Source organism: Fukomys damarensis, unplaced genomic scaffold (assembly GCF_012274545.1).
Source record: "Fukomys damarensis isolate Sample0158 unplaced genomic scaffold, DMR_v1.0_HiC HiC_scaffold_11, whole genome shotgun sequence".
Lineage (NCBI taxonomy): Eukaryota > Metazoa > Chordata > Mammalia > Rodentia > Bathyergidae > Fukomys > Fukomys damarensis.
The window spans coordinates 7144541-7162414 of NW_022900923.1; the positions used below are offsets into that span (position 1 = coordinate 7144541).

The 17874-nt window shown below is 44.9% G+C and overlaps 1 long non-coding RNA gene across 1 annotated transcript; it reads right to left on the reverse strand.

Moving 5' to 3' along the window:
• Positions 1-357: 357 nt before the first annotated feature.
• LOC104875133 lies at positions 358-13885 on the reverse strand. The gene is made up of 4 exons (XR_783960.1): positions 13774-13885; positions 12384-12437; positions 2028-2141; positions 358-537 (listed from the first exon to the last, which is right to left on the reverse strand). It is a non-coding gene; the product is annotated as an uncharacterized LOC104875133 (long non-coding RNA).
• Positions 13886-17874: the final 3989 nt, after the last annotated feature.

The window sequence follows — 17874 nt, forward strand, 5'->3', positions numbered from 1 at the left end:
CTTTGCAGGCGAGTGAGCTGAAGACTGGGGAGGTTCAGCTTCTGGCCCAGGTTATACAGGAATGAGGTAGCCCTCAGGGTGGGCTCAACCTCCCAGTGTTTTTCTCACATAAAGAACCTGTGGGGTGCTGGGGAGGCCCCTTGCTGGCCTCGGTGGGCCCTGCGTGCAATGTGGCCCCCCACACTTGGGCCAGGACAGTCTTCCCTGTGTTGGGGACCAGCCAAGGGGCCTCCCTCTGCCCCGCGATCTGGTGACCTGGCTCTGAGGCTGCTCTCCCATGGGGCTGGGGGGTGGGCGGTGGCACCTGAGGTCCCACAGACTCTGACCTTGCACCAAAAAGGATACACTGTTTTCCAACACAGCTTCCTATTCCTGCCAGATAAACCAGCATATTCACAATGCGTGCAGGTTGTCAAATTCTTGCCAGGGTTTCATTTCTAGCAGCAAACTTTTGTCAACAGCTTGGCATTTTTCTCTCCATTCATGGGGGCTGGCACTGGCCTGAGTACCCAGAGTTGCACACGCCGGCTGCTCAGCCTGCAGTGGTGATAACGTGGTTATTATTAGCTGTGGCCTCTGGAATGCTAGTGTTCATTCCCAAACCATGGATCTTCTGGGTGAAACCACAGAGCAGCCTGTTATCACAGTGGCTCTGGGACCTGTGAGGAGGCCCCAGGAGCCATTCCCAGGGAATAACTGCTAGCCTGGGGTACCCCGCTTTCTGCTGGCTGCCTACCCCCGTCAGCATGACACAGGGCGTTCTCAGGCTGCCCCGGACTTGCTGTGGTCCTGACTCCTCACTCTGCCCTGTGCCACCTGCTGTGGCCCCTGAAGTCTCCTCTTTCTGCTTCCCCACTGTCGCTGGCCTGGAGACTTCGTACTGGCAGAGCCTTCTGCATAGAGATGGCCCCAGGCACCCACCACAAAGTTAACTGCCTCGTATTTGGCAGTTTCTTCCTAAGTATGCACTAAGATTTGTGTTTTTCTTTTATCACACAGTAAAGTGTCCTTAAGTTTTAAAAAACGAATCCTCCCAGCCAGAGGTAAAGTGGATGCTCACGGTGCCTTTCTTATGCCTAATGATGCTGGAGCAGCGGCCCGCAGAGCAGAACAAGTGTCTCTTTTCTTCTCCCGTTGAAGTATAAATATTTGTGATCAAGTGCATAATTTGCACAAACCCTAAGTGTACAGCTCAACTTATTTATATGCAGTATTTACTTGTGCATTCTGAGTGAAAAGTACAGAGAATGTTTAATTTTTAAAAATTACAGTGAAAGACACATTGCCCTCGACTCCCTGCCCCGCTAAAATATTTCTCCTCATTTTGATTCCTGATTCTATTGTTCTTACACTTTCAGAAACAGTTCTGGAAATCCTCTTTCCTGAGTATCTTTAATTACATGGTCTAACTACCTCACTGTCCTGAATTGATTCAAAATGCCCTTTCAAAGGGCCGGGGATTTAGCTCAGTGTTTCTGGCGCCTGCCTCGCAAGTGCAAGGACCCGAGTTTGATCCCCGGTACAAAAAAACCTCAAAACCAAAAAATAACCTTTCACAGTCATTTTGCCTTTGGGGCAGTGTCATGGTGCCAGATTTGGGTGAATAAGGTGGATGAGGACACACTGTCATGTTTTTAGGAGGCTGTCTTTCCGCTGGATGGCGTTTGGCAGCAGCATTCACTGTATTTTTGATCATAGCTTGTAAAGACACTCATGAAAGTGGACTTCCAGAGCTGCCTCAGAAAGAGGCAAGAATATTGGGACTAGTGCATTTGATGTGAGGGGGGAACTTTGAAGGGCATTAATGGCAATGTGTCTTTTACAGTAATAAAATCTCATGGAAGTTTAAATACTCACCACATATTTTGATCACACCTCATATATATTTATATTATATATATGTAAATCATATCATACTTAATCTCATCAACCCATATCCAATCAGCTCTGAGATGCCCACCGTTTCGGCTTCTTTGAGATGTCTGTCTTCTCATCCCACAAGGCAAGAGCTTGCCACCCATCCTTACCTGTAACCTCGTCGTGTGTTGTGGCCGACACAAGTGCCTAGCAGCCAGGACTGCTCTGGTTCTGAACGAGTTAAGTGCCTCACCCGGGGGTTGTATTTCAGGAGCTCTGCTGGGCTGGATGGAAACACAGTGGAAACCGAGTTAAGGGCAGGGCTACAGAGCAGTATGCCCACTGAGCCAAGGAGAACCGTTTATTTTTAATTGAATTAAATTGCTCACAAAATGAAAGTAGCATACTTTCATTAATATTTAATTATGTACAGTGTTAAACAATGATCACCAAGAAAACTTTGCAGCTTTTTGTCTATTTTTTTTTTATTGCTTAGCTGAACAAGATACTCTTATTAGCTGTTTTATGCTTGGAATTTTAAGGGCCTTGCTCTTATACCATTCGAGAAGGGCTTAATTGGCAGGACTTAGCTGGGAGGGGGTGTTGGACGTGACACTGCCCACAGGCATTGTGTGGATATGTGTGTGTGTGTGTGTACATATATCTGCCTAGCTTCAATCACCCAGCGAAAGAGAAGTATCAGGGCTACTGGCAAAGGAAGTACACAGTCTGAATACCCTGGGGCCAGCCAGCCAGGCCCACTCCTCCAAAAGACTTTGAATATGCTGAGAAAGGACACGGCTTTTGTAAGAAGTCATTCCAAAGGAAAGAGGGTTCTATTGTGTATGACGGTTTATTTCTCTATTTTGTCAGATTGTCCTCACCCCATAAAGCAATGATTTCCAAAGTTTCCAGGACCTAATGATTTCCCGAGATACAAATTCCCTGGTGACAGAGCCAGAGATTTTAGTTCAGTCCTCCAGAGAATCAGAATTGTCCACGTGGCCTGGCGTTGCCTCTGATGCAGGGAGTCGGAAAGCCACGCTTGGGGAAAGAGTGTCGTGAGAGGACAGAATGGAATGGAACAGATCGCCTCTTCTCATTTCCAGCACTGGGATTGTTTTTCAAACTAAATCTTAGAACCTCCATAGATCAAAGAAAGGAATGGACTGTTGTTCTGGTGGACGTGATGGTGGTGGGGTGCCAGGGCTTCCCGCTCACCTTTACACCCCTTAGCCTTGTCTGGGGGTGAGAGTCACAGCCCCAAAGCACCCAGAGGCACAGTTTGAAAACTTCCCATTACAAATACACAATGGATATCTTTGACTAGTTAGGTAAATCCATGACATAATGCAGGAGTAGTCTAAGAAATGTCTAAAGATAACACAGCTTTCCAGAGCAGCAGCTCAGAGCCCCATCATGAGTGTCTAAGCATTTGTTTGTGCTCTTTGGCAAGGACACACAGTTGTTCATCCATTTATTCACCCAGCAGGACCTTGCTGTGACCACAATGCAGTGGATATGAGCCTATCAGCAGCACTTCTCATGCCGCCGTCAGGGATGGGGTAGACAGTCAGTGTTCTCTCGAAGCTTGTGTTCCAGTGGTGGGACAGAGATGGTAGATAAGAAGGCAAACACACCAAGGCCTTGGAGGCACAGAGGAGTCATGTGTTAGCCCGCGAAGCTCCGGAGGGGGCGACACAACATGAAACCTAGACGACCCAGAGCGGCCCCGTGGAAAGAACTGAAAGAAGGAAGCTTTCTGCAAGGAGTATTAGAGCGGACCAGGAAAGAGAAGTCAGAATAGCTGCAGAATAGAAAGCACAGTGTGTGCTGCACACACAAGGCCAGCAAGGGCTGGAGCAAACTCTAAGGCCAAGAGTTGGATGGATGTAGAGGTTGTTCTGACTTGGGTGTGTCCCTGGGCCCATGAGGACGGCTGGCTGTGATTGGCAGGGTTCACCGAACTTCCAGTCAGTGGCCAGGAAGGAGAGCCATGTTGGGCGGCCATGTTACTGGTTATCTTCATGTGCCTCCAGCCAGCCAATACAGTGCATTCAGGGAGAAACCCTGAAGGAGGGCTGCTTAGCTCTCAGAACCAGGAGAAACTGAAACACATGAGTGTTTTAAGTCATTAAATTTGGGGGTGGATGTGTATTCAACTCGACACGGAGGTGCCTGACAGTGCAAGTCGAGGCAGCCCGTACACTTCCCTTTCTTCCTCTGTCATGTTGCCCTAAACCTTGTAGTGAAGAAGTTCTGGGCCAACGAGAAGCCAAGAAGGGCTTCTAAGGGAAGCCACTTTCAGAATGTAAGTGGCTTTCACTTTGGGTCAATAACATCTTGCCCCAAGAATTTTAGTATTCTAAAATGCTTCTTTGATTCCATGCTTCTCTTATTCTAAGAGGTTAAGCATCACGGAGGAATGGAGGCTTTGAGTTAAGAAAACATTCTCTGAAAGTTATTTTTCTTGGGTAGAGGCTGCTTGGGATTAGCTGCATATCCCAGAAGACTTGGGCTTTGGATTCAGAAGGAGGTCGATCTCCTATCCTTCCTCCATGTCCTCATTGTGTGACTTTCAGATGACAGAAGCTTCCTGCATCTGTTTTCCCCATCTATAAACTGGGAGGACAGCATTGGACAGCGCAGGACAGCGGGCTGGGTGAGGGCCTGGTACGTAATTCCTTTGCAAATATCACTTCCATTCTCTTCCTCACTCTCCCTGCCTCCCCCTTCCTTCCCTTCCCATCTTTATCCCTTTCTGCCTGGACACAGAGGTCTGGAACATGCAATAAAGAGACTGGGTGAGGGAGAGAGCTACCGAGTGAGGCTGGAGTCTGACAAGCATGATGCCTGGCTTAGTCATACAGGTTGAAAGGCAAGCAAACGTCCATTCAAAAGTCCTTGGTTTCCTCCTTTGCTGGATGATTCATGATCTTGGGCTATTTCAGGTTATTGTTAATTGGCCTTTTAGTTTGCAAAGCACTTTCACATACCTTATTGCATTTGATCTTCACAATAACCACAGGGAGGTTATCGTTGTCTTCCTTTTACATATGCCAAGCGAGGCTCAACGTGGTTAAGGATTGAGCCCACAACAGAGAGTGCGAGGTGAGGTCTAAATGGGTTTGCTTTTCGGGTGGTGAAGCCCCTCTCTGCTCAGCGCTGTCTCCTGAGTCACTGCCAAGTTGGTAGCGCAATAACGGGTCACACCCAGCAAGGTCTGTTATACGAACCTTTAAAAAGGCACAACCGGGAGTAGGCAAATAAGTACTAATCAGGACCCCTGCTCCTGCCATAGAACCGGACAATTAGGAGAGAGAGGAGAAAAGAGCTTTCTTTTCTTTTCAAAAAAGTTTTGTTTTTATTAATACATGTTTGCATAATGATTGCATTAATTGTAGGGAGCTGAGAGATGTACATACTACATCTTCATTCTTTTTTATCTCCTCTTTCCAACCCCCCTTCATCTCTTGGTCTCTTCCCCTTTTGCAAAAGATCCATCTCCTTACTTCCTGTTACCTCACTTTTACTTTGCTCCTTATTTACACTGTAGACTTCTCATGTAAGAGAAACCATGTGATATTGTGTCTTGTTTCACGTAACACTGTGGTCTCAAGGTGTATCCTTCTCCTACAAATGACTCAAGTTCATCCTTCTTTATGGCAGTGTAGTACTCCACACTGTATAAACACCACATTTTCTTTATTCATCTCTTGATGGACATTTAGGTTGCTTCCAAGATTTAGCTTGTATGAATTGTGCTGCTGTAAACATGGATCTAATCTTTCCAGCTCTTTCTCCATAGTGGCCCACTATCATGTACATCCCATGATTTCATCACCATTTTACTTAAGTTCTTTGCGTTTTTCCTTAGCTGAGATTCTAAGGTCCATTGTCAGAATCACTCCTTTTCATATCATCTTCTCTTGTGTCTTCTCTCCTTGTTGACCACGTCTAGAAAAACCCCAACCCTGCTTAAATTTAACTCTCAATTTCCACAGGGCTGTCATCTTCCTAGCTGAACTGGCTAGAGAAAAATGTACCACTATAGTGAGTGGCCTGAGTTTAAATTCGGAGTGATTAAGTTCAAGGTTGCTCTTAGAGCTGGCTGCTAATTTTACTGTGATTCCCTGGACCATTCACTTTCCTTCCAGCGTAGGCAGTGATTTCACTCACACTCTCTCCTCCATCCTCAGATGAGCACCACCTCCTCTCCTATACGGACTCAGAAAGGAAATTCCACTACCATTGTGACTGTGTCTACAGACCTCCCACCTTTGTGCTGTGCACTCTGCTTCCTACGGGCAGTTTCCCAACAAAAGAAAACCTGTTCGGTCTGGCCACTCAATATCACAAGCAGTCTCGGGACTTACTGTCAAGGATAACACTCCCGCCATCCTCTGTGAGATTCCTGTCTTCCTTTCTAATGTGTCGATCCCATTAGCAGACAACCATGGCTATTTTTCCCCATCTTAAAATGATCCCTGCCTTGACCCCTTATTATCCTTTGGCTTCTTTTCTATTTCTCAATTCTCCTCTGTGGCAAACCTCAGAAGAGTTGGTGATACTCGTTGTTGCAATCCTCTCCCATCCACAGTCCACTCTAGACTGCCTTTTTTCTCCACAAAACTGCCAAGCTGCTCTCCTGCAAATTCTGATGGTGCCCTAAATGCCATGGCCACCTTCCCTCTTAGCCATCATCTTTCTTGTCTCTCAGCAACATTTTACGGTAGGTGATAACTTTCTTGAAGCATCTCTGCTACTAGGAAATCATACATTTCCAGGTTTCCATCAACTCATCGGCCACTCCTGACTTTCCAGTTTCTGTTTCTCTTCCTGACCTTGAAACACAGAGCAGCTCGGCTCCATCTTCATACCTCTTCCCTTTCTCTGTGTTCATAAGATTGTTAGAGAGTGGGCTGTCACCCAGTCTGACCTGTGTCCCTATAAGAGAAATTCTGGACACACAAAGAGACAACTAGGACACACGTCCTAGGAGTGTGACCAGGTTGAGGACACAGTGGGAAGAAGGGAGGCATGACCTTGGGCACTGTACATGGTCCCTGGCATCTTCCTCTCTGGCCCTGTTCCCCTGCTCTGCTTCCTGGTGGCCATGAACTCCGTATCTTTGTCCCCTGCCCCATGTTCCTGCCTTGGAAGTAGCTTACCATAGACTGAATGCCCTGAAATGAAGAGCCAGGTTAAATCTTCTGTCTTGTAGATGTCTGGTATTGTGTCTCAGACATGATAAAGTAACGAATAGAGCAAAAAGAGCAAATATGACCTCTAAGGGAACTTGTATCTGGCCCCAGGAGAGAGGTTATATACTAAACTAAAAGGAAAAATTGGAAAAAAAATCACTGTCTTGGTCTGTTTCAGCTGCTATAACAAAATACCCAAGACTGGAATTTATGAAGAGAAGAAATTTATTTCCCATAGTTCTAGAGGCTGAGAGTCTAAGATCAAGGTGCAAGCTGACTTGGTTGTCTATTAAGAGTTGTTCTCGGTTTTCAAGATGGTGCCTCACTGCTGCCTCATCCAGGCACATTGTGCTCTAGTATGGTGGAAGGTGGAAGGGACAGGGGCAAAAGAATCACATGCCGTGGGAAATGTCTTTCATAAAGACCTTAGTCTCATTCATCAGAGAGGAGCTCTCATTTCCTAGTCACCTCTTAAAGCCCTGCTTCTTAATACCATAAAATTGGCTGATATGAGATACATGAGTTCTTGAGGGGAAACATTCAAAGCATAGCATAAACAATGTTTAGGAAGACATCAGTTCCCAAGAAGAACTACCCTGAGTTCATAATATATATGTAAAACCTCTTTCCCAGGGTTATATATGAATTTCCACAGGGGTCAGATCTACTCTTTCTTTCTATATTAGCTGCTTTCTCATGTCTAGGACAATACCAGACGCACACAATTTAAAGGAAGAAAGGATTAACTTGGCTCACCGTTTCAGGGAATTCAGTCCATGCTCAGCTCCTTCCAAGGCCACCATGGTGGGAGGTGCAGACAATAGACTGTAGCTCAAAAAGATAATAAATTGGTCTCACCAAATCTATAAGAAGCCATAGCCCACTCTGGCAAATTGAAGATTCTAGTAGGAACAGTGCTTTATGGAAAACCATCATGGCACACAGAAGGCGGCAGTGGTTCTTGGCAGAGAGAGCCAGTGTTATACCCAGAAATAATTGTAACTGTGCTCACCAAAAGCAGTTTTACTCAGCGGAATTGGCAGTCATGCCTAGTAGATGACATAAAGTAACAGAAACCACCCGAGACTTCCAGACCTGTTTTCAGAGGGCAAGGTGGGGATGAAGGGAAGAAGGTAGGAAACAGTTCTGATGGCCTTGGAAGGTCTGCAGAAGCAGAGTTATATTTGTGTTTTGGGGATCTCGTCACACCCAGAGCTGAGGGAAACAGGGAAACTTGGTTTCCTAAAGACAACAGGGCAGATAAGGAACTAGACACTCATCCATACCCAAGGCAGTTCAAGTGCAGGACTGACACCACGCAGGAGGTACCCATGGACTCTATGTTCCACCATAATCCTGTATGAACCTTTTAAGGGTTAAGCCAGTGGTTTACATAATCTCCTGGGAAGCATATTTATCAAGTTTATTGTTGAGAAGGGATACCATCTGTTAATGATGGTGAACATTTGTCAGGCTATTACTACATGGCAATCACATGAGGCTTAGCCATAGAATATGTGAAAAAGAGCTAGGGCCGGGAATTTAGCTCAGTGGTTCTGCTGCCTGCCTCAAAAGCGAAGGTCCTGAGTTTGATCCCCAGTACCAAAAAAAAAAGAGAGAGAGAGAGAGAGAGAGAGAGAGAGAGAGAGAAAGTCTAACTAAAATAAAGCTCAATATACAAGAAAAATTATGAATTAACACAAAATTATGTGGTTATGAGAGATATTAGACGTATCTCATGTTTAAAATTAAGGAGGTGGCTTGGAAATAGCCCATTTGCCCATCAGTTGGAAACTGGATAAAGCAGATGTAGTTTTTCTATAAAATGGAATACTACTCAGCCATAAAGAATGAGAAATTAGATTCATTCATAGGAAAATGGATACATATTGAAGATACACTCCTAAGTAAAATACATAAGCCACACATGTGTAAATACTGAATAGTTTCTCTGGTGTGAAAAACTGTAATAGTACATAAAGACCCTAATGAGACAACTGACAATGTGAAATAGGAAGAAAAGGGCAAAAGGTGTAGGGAAAGTGGAAAGGGTAGGGGAAAGGTAACAAGGGAAAAGAAAAAAATATGAGAAAATGAAAAAATGGAAATACAGTGTTTTTAAATGGGGAGGGGAGGAGAGAGTGAAGGGAGGGCAGGGACAAGGGGAAAAAATGAGAACCAAGATCTCTCATGTAAAGGTACAAGATCCCAATAATGAATGTAACTGTACCGTATACCTAAAATGCACCAATAAACTCAATTTTAAAAAATCTAAAAAAAAAAAAAAATGAAGGAGGTGGTTTTCTTGTCTTACTGCGTAGCATTTGGAAGACCAATGGAATATGTCCAGATGCTACATTTTAAAAGAAATGAATGAAGGATAGTATGTTCCAAGAAAATGGCTGGCATAGAGAAAGGCCTTAGAAACAAGTCCAGGGAAGTGTTCTGGAGGACACAGGGCATTTTAAATCTCTCTCTGTGTGAGGATGTTGCTATTTTTAAACACAGTACTCCTCTGGTACAGGAATGGTCAGGCGTATTTTGGCCCCCCCAAGGGGTAGAACTAGGCCCAGCAGTGCTGATGCTTGGAGCCAGATCTTCACGTGCAGCAAGGCAAAACACTTGAAGAGGGTGACACAGCAAGGGAATGCAAAGCCTCAGAAGACAAAGAGGTCTTGCTGTTAGAAATATCCCGTCACACATGTGAGTGTGACCAGAAATACTGTGAATGCTGCTGCCAAGTGCCATCCGCTGGAAAGGTGGGCTCCTAAAAACATTACAGTGCATCATCACCTACCTTATTCACCGGACCTGGCGCAGTGTAACTCCTGGATCTTCCCCAAAGTCAGAATGACCGTGAAAGGTAAAGGTTTTGAATGGATTCAGGATGTTCTTTAGCCACTACAGGGAAACTAAAGACACTCAGGAAAGAGGACTTGCAGAGCTGCTTCAGAAACTGACAAAGACAATGGGATGAGTGTGCTGAAAGCAAAGGGTAAGTATTCTGAAGATGATTAATGGCAATGTGTCTTTTACTGTAACAAATTGTTTTAAATTTAAATATAATTGAGTTTTTCTCTCATACCTCATAGGAGCTTAAGTGGGAGAGAAGGTGCTTGGAAATATCAGGGAGCTGAGGCCCTTGCAGAAGGAACAGTTAGTAACCAGTCCCTGGTGACATTAATAAATAAGTAATTAACTGTTAAAGATGGAGTTGAGTGTTTAGTTTTGCTGTCTGTCCTGAGGGCAATCACAGGAGACCCTCATTATTATGACTGAAATCTTCAATAAAGCCTGCTCTGTAGAAATTTGTTGAGTAAGAAGTACTTAGGTTAAAAAGAGGGGAAACAGCCACTTTGCATTTGGGGTTACACAGAGAGTACAAAATGTGAACGAAATCCAACAGTATACTGTATACAAGAAACACATTGATACAAAACGAAATTCATAGACTAAAAATCAAAGGCTAGAAAACAAAATTCTATGCAGTGGGAACCCTAAAACCACACAGGAGTAGCTGTTCCATGTTCAGTCAGAGTGGACTCAAGCCAAGGTGATCAAAAGAAGCAAAGAACATTTCATATTGATTAACAGAACTATTCAGAATGTGAATGACTGCATAAGATAAGCTATTAAGATGGCTGAAAATTATTAGGTGCAGTAAATACAGACCAGGACAACAAGCTGAAATTTGTGATTCCCAGAATATTCTGGAAAAACTGGGAAACAGCCAAGCTTTCTTCCTAAATGGTGAAAACGGATCCGAGTCTATTTTCACTTCAATCCTAAAGAACTGGGAAAATCACAGTAAGCCTTAGAATTGGAGGTTAATCAGGCAGGTGATATACTGTTTCACAAACAAAAAGTAAATAAAATTTGGCAAGGCAGTCACAGGTGGATAGAGGAGCAAACCAGAATTCAGATACCAAAATTTCCTTTGAGTGAAAGGAAGACACAGCAGTGCAGTCGGTGAATGGAAATGTGTAAGTGTCAGCATGAGAATGGATTGGAGGAATGGAATTAGCAATTACAGTAATTTAGAGACACCCTAGAGGAAGTTGGAGGGCCAGATGCTAAGTAAGATTTGGGGCTATAAACAGGGGTATTAGGTTAAAGGTGATAACGGAAGATTTGAAGTGGAAGGCTTTACAAAGATCAGTGTGTGATATATGAAATTAAGAGATGACAGAAAGCCAAAGATCATCAGAGAGAATAAGAGAGCAAACAGCTAGGAGGAGAGCCCAGAAGTTAACACCGTTGGAACCCAGGAAGAAGGGACCTCTGATCAACAGTTTCCAACAGATGCAGCAGAGAGGTGATGGAAGAAATAGATAACAGGAAGCCTATTGGATTTGGATTAGCTTGTGAATAAAATATTTTTGTATGTAGATTTGCAGGATTTGTACATTATGATCACAATCAAGTTATGATCCCATTGCGAGAAAGTTAGGGATGATAGAAAATACTAGTATCCTTAAGGATATTCCTAAAGTGTTTACAATCTAAAAGATAAGGCAAAAATTTGATGGGCACAAACGTGTACATACACAGACTGAATAATTGCGACAGTATTTGCAAAACACGAGGTATGTCCAAGTTCTTATGAACTTCTAAAAGAATATTTGATACAAATAATCTTGAAATCAAACAAAATATTTGGATTGTTGCTTGGAATTCAAAACAGGATGGTATTTCTGGAGCATAAGTAGAAAGAGAGACAGAAATTTAGAAAGGTACAGAGACTCCCCCCCTCCCCGAAAACAACAAACAAACATCTAGCACTTAAAAATAAGATAGGAAATTGGAAAGTTGTACACCTAGAGACTGATGCTCTGCAGAGAAATACGTCTTGTTCTGCAGCCAGTCTTTATTTTCCGCCGGCAGCTTTCCAATGGAACTTCTCCTTGGCTGCCTGGCTCTGAAGATTTCTCAGTTGTTCTAAGTGTCCCTTTCCTCTCTGACTTCCCCTCTTCTCTTCACGCCTCAATTCCTCTTCATTCCTTGGTTTCTTCTGCGCAGAATTCCAGCCACATCCCTATCTGGCAGGTCTCCATCTTCTGCTCATGAGACTCAGCAAAGCTACGCAGTCCTTCACCGGACAGAAATCTCATCTCATTATCTGGGAGTATGGTAAGCGACTGCACAGAAATTATGGAAGCAAGAAACTCAAAATGCAAGTCCTCTCCTTGCGCTCCTCTCCTTCCCTGGGTGGGGCCCAGGCGCACAGCACTGACTGGCAACTCTTCCAGCCTTTCCTGGTTTCTTCACTGTTTTCCAGCATAGGCCATTCCTCTAACAAAATTCTTACACCTGTAATCTCACCTTGGTGTCCACTGTGCGGTGGACTTTGCAGTGGATTTGGACTAGCACATATGTCTAGGAAGAAAGCAAAAGTTACCATGCGATAGACCTTGGTATTCTCACTGGCATTTGGTTCTGCTCAAGCAACTTACATCAAAATAGCTGAATGAAAGCGATCCCATTTGTAAAGCATGTGGTAGTGGCTAAACAAGCAAATCTGGCAGAGTCATAAAAATTTTTATTGAGCCTTGTAATCACAAAGTCAAATGCTGGAAGACCTTTGCTGAAACTTTACACGTAACTACATGCGCCTGGCATTGTATTTCTTGCCTGCTCACATTTCACACAAGAGATAGGGCTGAGTGAATGCACACTGGTTGGGTAAAGACAGATTCTCTGATCTCTCGCAGATTTATTCAACCTTGCCTTCATATCTGAGGAAGAGACTGACTCAGTATTACTAAGAAATTCTCTTCACTCAGAGAACAGAAAGTTAAAAAATATTTGGTTTGCTACAAATGATCTATTAAGCTGTGAGATAAAATTTTTCACTTATCAGATGGGCAAATATTTAAAAGACTGATTTCATCCAGCATTAGTGAGGGGATAAGGAAACAAGCAACTTCTTTATACATGCTAGGTGTATAAACCAGTAAAAATTTTGTAGTAAGGTGAGAATCTATGAATATTAAAGATGTGAGGGCCATCTTATGTTGAACTCCTTTCTTCAGAAATGTTTGCATAGGAATATAAAGATCTATATACAATGATCTTTCTCATTACAGGGTTGTTTGCAATAACAATACGGGAAGAAATATCAATAGTGAGCAAGATAAGATTGGTTAAATAAATTATAATACATTCACACCAAGGAATATTATGTAACAGTTAACAAGACTGCCATTAGCCCAGAGGTGACTTTTGTATAAATTAAGCAAAGATATCCTTGACTCTGAGTAAGACACGTGCCGGGAAACACAACGTAGAGAGAGGAGCACAGGCTGGACTGAACTCCCACTATTCTCCTCTGCCAGGGGTTCCTTCGCGGGTACAATCTGCATGATATTAACAACCCCGCCGGCTAAAAATAACAAGACAGTCTTCTACATGAGGACATGACTGTCTGTTCATGACACAGTTCACCTCGCTCCCCCAAGAGGAGAAAGAAAAAGAGAAAAGAAGAAAAGGAAGTCGGAGATTATGTTAGCATCTACTACTTTATAATAGATTTCTTTAAAACAACATCTTAAAAACAACACGTGGTGGGTAAGGTTATGACTCAGTGGCTGGAGCTTGCCTAGTAGGTGCAAGGCCTTGGGTTCCATTCCCAGCACAATAAAATGGACACAGGAAGGACCAGATATTTATGAAGCGAGGGTTTCTGAGGACCAGGATTCTCGGTGTTGATTACCTGGATGCTCTGGGTCGGAGTCTCTCACAAGGGTACCGTCAAGGTGTTGGCCTAGGCCTCGGCCGGCTCAGCCCCAGGGAAGCTCACTTGTGGCCGTTGGCAGGAATATGGAGTCCTGCCTGCTGTCGCGTCTAGGCCTCAGCCCCATGGCTGCGTGCAGGGGTTCTCACTTCCTTGCCTCTGGAGCGCCCTCTAAAGGCACACGTGTTCAAGGCTGGATGTCAGGCTTGGCGCTCCTGGGAGGAGGTGGAGCCTGGTGGGAGGTCTTCCAGCCCCTGGGGACGTGGTCCGCAGGGGACTGTGGAACTCCAATCCATTCCTTTCTCTCTTGCAACCCAGGCAGCCCTGAGGTGAGCAGTTTTGCCAGGTGCTGGGGCTGTAACATCCTACCACAGCCACAAGTCCTCCACAGCTGTGAGCCGAAATAAGCCTTTGCTGTTTATACGTGGATGACTGCAGGTATTTGTGATAGTGGCGGAAAGCAGCTAACAACATGGCCCCAGCTTCTGACAGCGTGAAAAGGGGAGAAGAGACACAGAGAGTGGGAAACGGGTGGAGATCACTGGCTTTTTTGTGTGGGATACTGGGCATTGACCCCAATGCCTTCATAGTGACCTACATCCCCAACCCTTTCTCATTTTTTGAGACAAGGGCTTGCCGAATTGCCCAAACTGGGCTTGAACTTGTGACCTTCCCACCTCAGCCTCCCAGAGAGCTGGGGTTACAGTCAGGAGCCACCATGCCTGGCCAGTCATAGCCTTTTATAAACTAATCTCTGAAGCAACATCCATCGTTTTTGCAGTGTTCTTCTTGTTAGAAACAAGTCCCTGGTTTCATTTCACAAAGGAGGGGAGACTTCTCAGCATAGGAATACCACAGGCTGGGACACTTGGAACTGTTCTAGGAGTCTGTGGCAGACAGGGTGCACTGGTCTGCAGGTGTGTAAATAGTCTCCCTGGGCAGAGAACTGAAGAGGCCTTGTTTTAAAAATATTCTTTCAAGCCGGACGTGGTGGCTTACGCTTGTAATCCCAGCACTTGGGAGGCTGAGGCAGAAGGATCACTATGAGTCCGAGACCAGCCTGGACTACATAGTGAGTTCCAGGTCAGTCTCAACTACATAGTGAGACCCTGCCTCAAAAAAACCAAAAAAAAAAAAAAAAAATCTTTCAAACTTAAAAAAATGTTGTCAGAATAGTTCAAGGACCTACTATACCCAGATTCACTGTTTTTTTTTTCGTTTTGTTCCACATGCATTGTCTTTCTCTCTATGCACGTGTTCATCTCTGCACATTTTTTCTTTTAGAACCATGAGAGCTGGAGATAACTGTTCCTGTAGTAACTCAGCGGTTTACTTTCTAAGAACAAAGACATTTTCTCACATAATCTTGGTCAAATATTAAAGCCAGGAAATTAAAAATGAAAACTGTTATTACAGAAGGCATACTCTAATTTTATCAAGTTTCCCAGGAATTCCTTTACAGCTACTTTTTTTTTCTTGGTCCAGCAGAGGATCCAAGATTATTCATTTTGCGTGGTTGTCACAGCTCTTTGGTGCCCTTTAATTTGGAAGAGCCCTCTGACTTTCGGCATCCTTCTTACTCTCTACGTTTGTTGAACATAACAGGTCAAATATTTTGTGGGACAGCCTTCCGTCAGGGTTTGTTTGGTGTTTCCTCATAATTAGGTCAAAGTTGTCCATTTTGGGCGGGAATACCACAAGGGTGTTGCCAAGGAGGGGAAGCTTGTAATGAACATTTATTATTTGAATTTGTTATAATGAAGATGTGCCTTGTGATTAAATTGCAGACTTTAATACTAGAAAACAATCCCCTTTCTCCATCATCATTGGTCACACCCCTCTTTCCCATGACAAATGGCAGTGGGTTGCTGAGGTCTTCACAGTGCATATGACTGGTGACTTCTTTATCGTCACCATCCTGATCACAGCACTCTCTTAGATGCTTTGAAGAAAGCCTCACAGGGGTGACAGCCATCCATTCAATAAACAAATGTTTTGAAAACAAGTCTGAACACAGAGGATGACTTGGTCGTCTTTGAAGACTATCTGCTGGGATGCAGCTTTCCACTGGGGATGTCAGCAGTAGCCCAGCTCCTGTTCATACCACATTAACCTGGCCAGAGGTCATGCCAGAGATTCAGCCCTCTCACTCACTGCACAAGGAGAACTTTCTCACCTTACGGCCAGCATCTTTAAGAGCTTCAGATGAATGGGTGCTTTCTTTTAGTTCCTGCAGCTAGAAGAGGAATAACTAGGCCTAGGACAGTTTCGTTTCCACCAAGGAGAAGAAAGAGAAGAAATGCATTTGGAAGAGGAGCACATTGGAGACCAGATATGAGAATGCACATCATCCAAAGATGTGCTGTGTTCCCTGGTCTTCTGTCTACTGTCATGGCTGCCAGTGGACCTCTAGGTCCTAGTGTCTGGCCACTGGGACTTTGGCCTCCTGAACAAACTTTCTACAGTAGACCATACATACAATCAGGGTTTAGTGTTTAGTGGCTGAGCTACTAAACAGCATCGACTTTTGCGACTGGAATGGGCCAGAGGCTCTTTCTGGAATGTTCCCATGGGCTCTTGCACTCATGTCGCCCTCCTTACACGATTTGCCACATGATCCAGCCATCAGCCTTGGTGTGGCAAAGCTCTGTCCCTCCGGAAAGCTGAACTCAGAGCTGGGGCTGCTTGGCTTGGTTGCTTACAGTTGTTGTTCTCTTTCTTGCTCATGAATACAGGGCTGGATTTTTGACCTCTGCTGGCACAATTTCCAGTCTTCTCTTCCCCGACTGGCTCAGCGTGGGGTCAGAAGCTGCCACACTCACTTTCACCCGCTCGATTCTCATCTTATTATCAGATTTTCTCCCCTTCTCCTTAACCCAGAGACTCTGGGGAAGGGATTGTTTGGGCTGGAATTTGACAAGGCACAGGTGGTTTACCAGCTGCAAGTTCTTTAGTTCTTGTTGGCCGCCCACCAACTCCTGGTCTTTTCACAGTTCTTTCTGTGGTGGTGGAGGGGGGGCAGGAAGGGACAGTGGGTCCTTGATGTGTTGTTCAACATTAGCAGCTGTCTCAGGTTGGCATTGAGTCCGGAATATTCTTTGGGAAGGGTTTTCTCTCTCCCTCTCTCTCGCTCTCTTTTTTTAAAAATTTCCCTTTGAGATTGGAGAGAGCTGAAGGGAACAGCCAGAGCCTGATGGTTCTGCTGTCTTGGTCAGCGGCTGGATGTGAGAGCATCAGGCCCAGGTGCACAGGCCTGTCCAGCCAGCCTGGCCCCCCATGTTCGCAGACGCCTCAAATCTACTCACACCCAGCGGCTTGGAGTCCCCTGACTCCAGCGTCGCCTCCCAAAATAGACAACAATAATCTGCAGCTCCGTCTCTCAAATGCTTCTTTTTTGAGGGAAGAAGAAAGGAACTCACAACTTAAAAGCATGTTTCCTTCTTCCTCTTCCTTTCCCGGCATCTTTTTGATAGCAATAATAAAACACTCGAATGCACTGTTGGACCTCTGGGGCCAGTGGATTCACTGTTCTACTCTTGGGCTTTTTTTTTAAATTTTGAAAACGTTAATGTGACCCCTTTCCTTGGCTCGGCTTTAGCCCCTGCTCGGGTTTCCTCAGACTTTTCTTTCCTGTGAGGTCTGGCTTGAAAAGCTCGGGCCTAGCTCTCCTTGATGTGTGTGGACGCGCGCCTCCCGCCATTAATCAGGGCCCAGGAGTAGGGACGCGGAAGTGGCCCTTTCTCGGTGAGTGCTCACCTCCCTCCTTCCTCTGATCTTCTGTTCATTTCTCTGTCCTCCTCCTCCCTCATCACCCTCAGTTCTAGACACTTAACTGGGATCTTAGCTGGCCAGAGCCAGCGCTGTCTAGCAAGCCCCACACAGGGTGAAGGTGGACCCCACCGAGGCCCACACGTATCTCCAGGCCCTGTGATCTCCCTTCCGTTCTTCCTGCTCCTGCACAACTGTGCCTACTGCTGATCTGGCTCTCAATCCCTGATGAAACTCCATGAGTACCTTTTGGGATCTTCACACTGCAGTGCCTTCCTTGTCCCTCTCGCCCATCATGGGCTCAGGGGTATT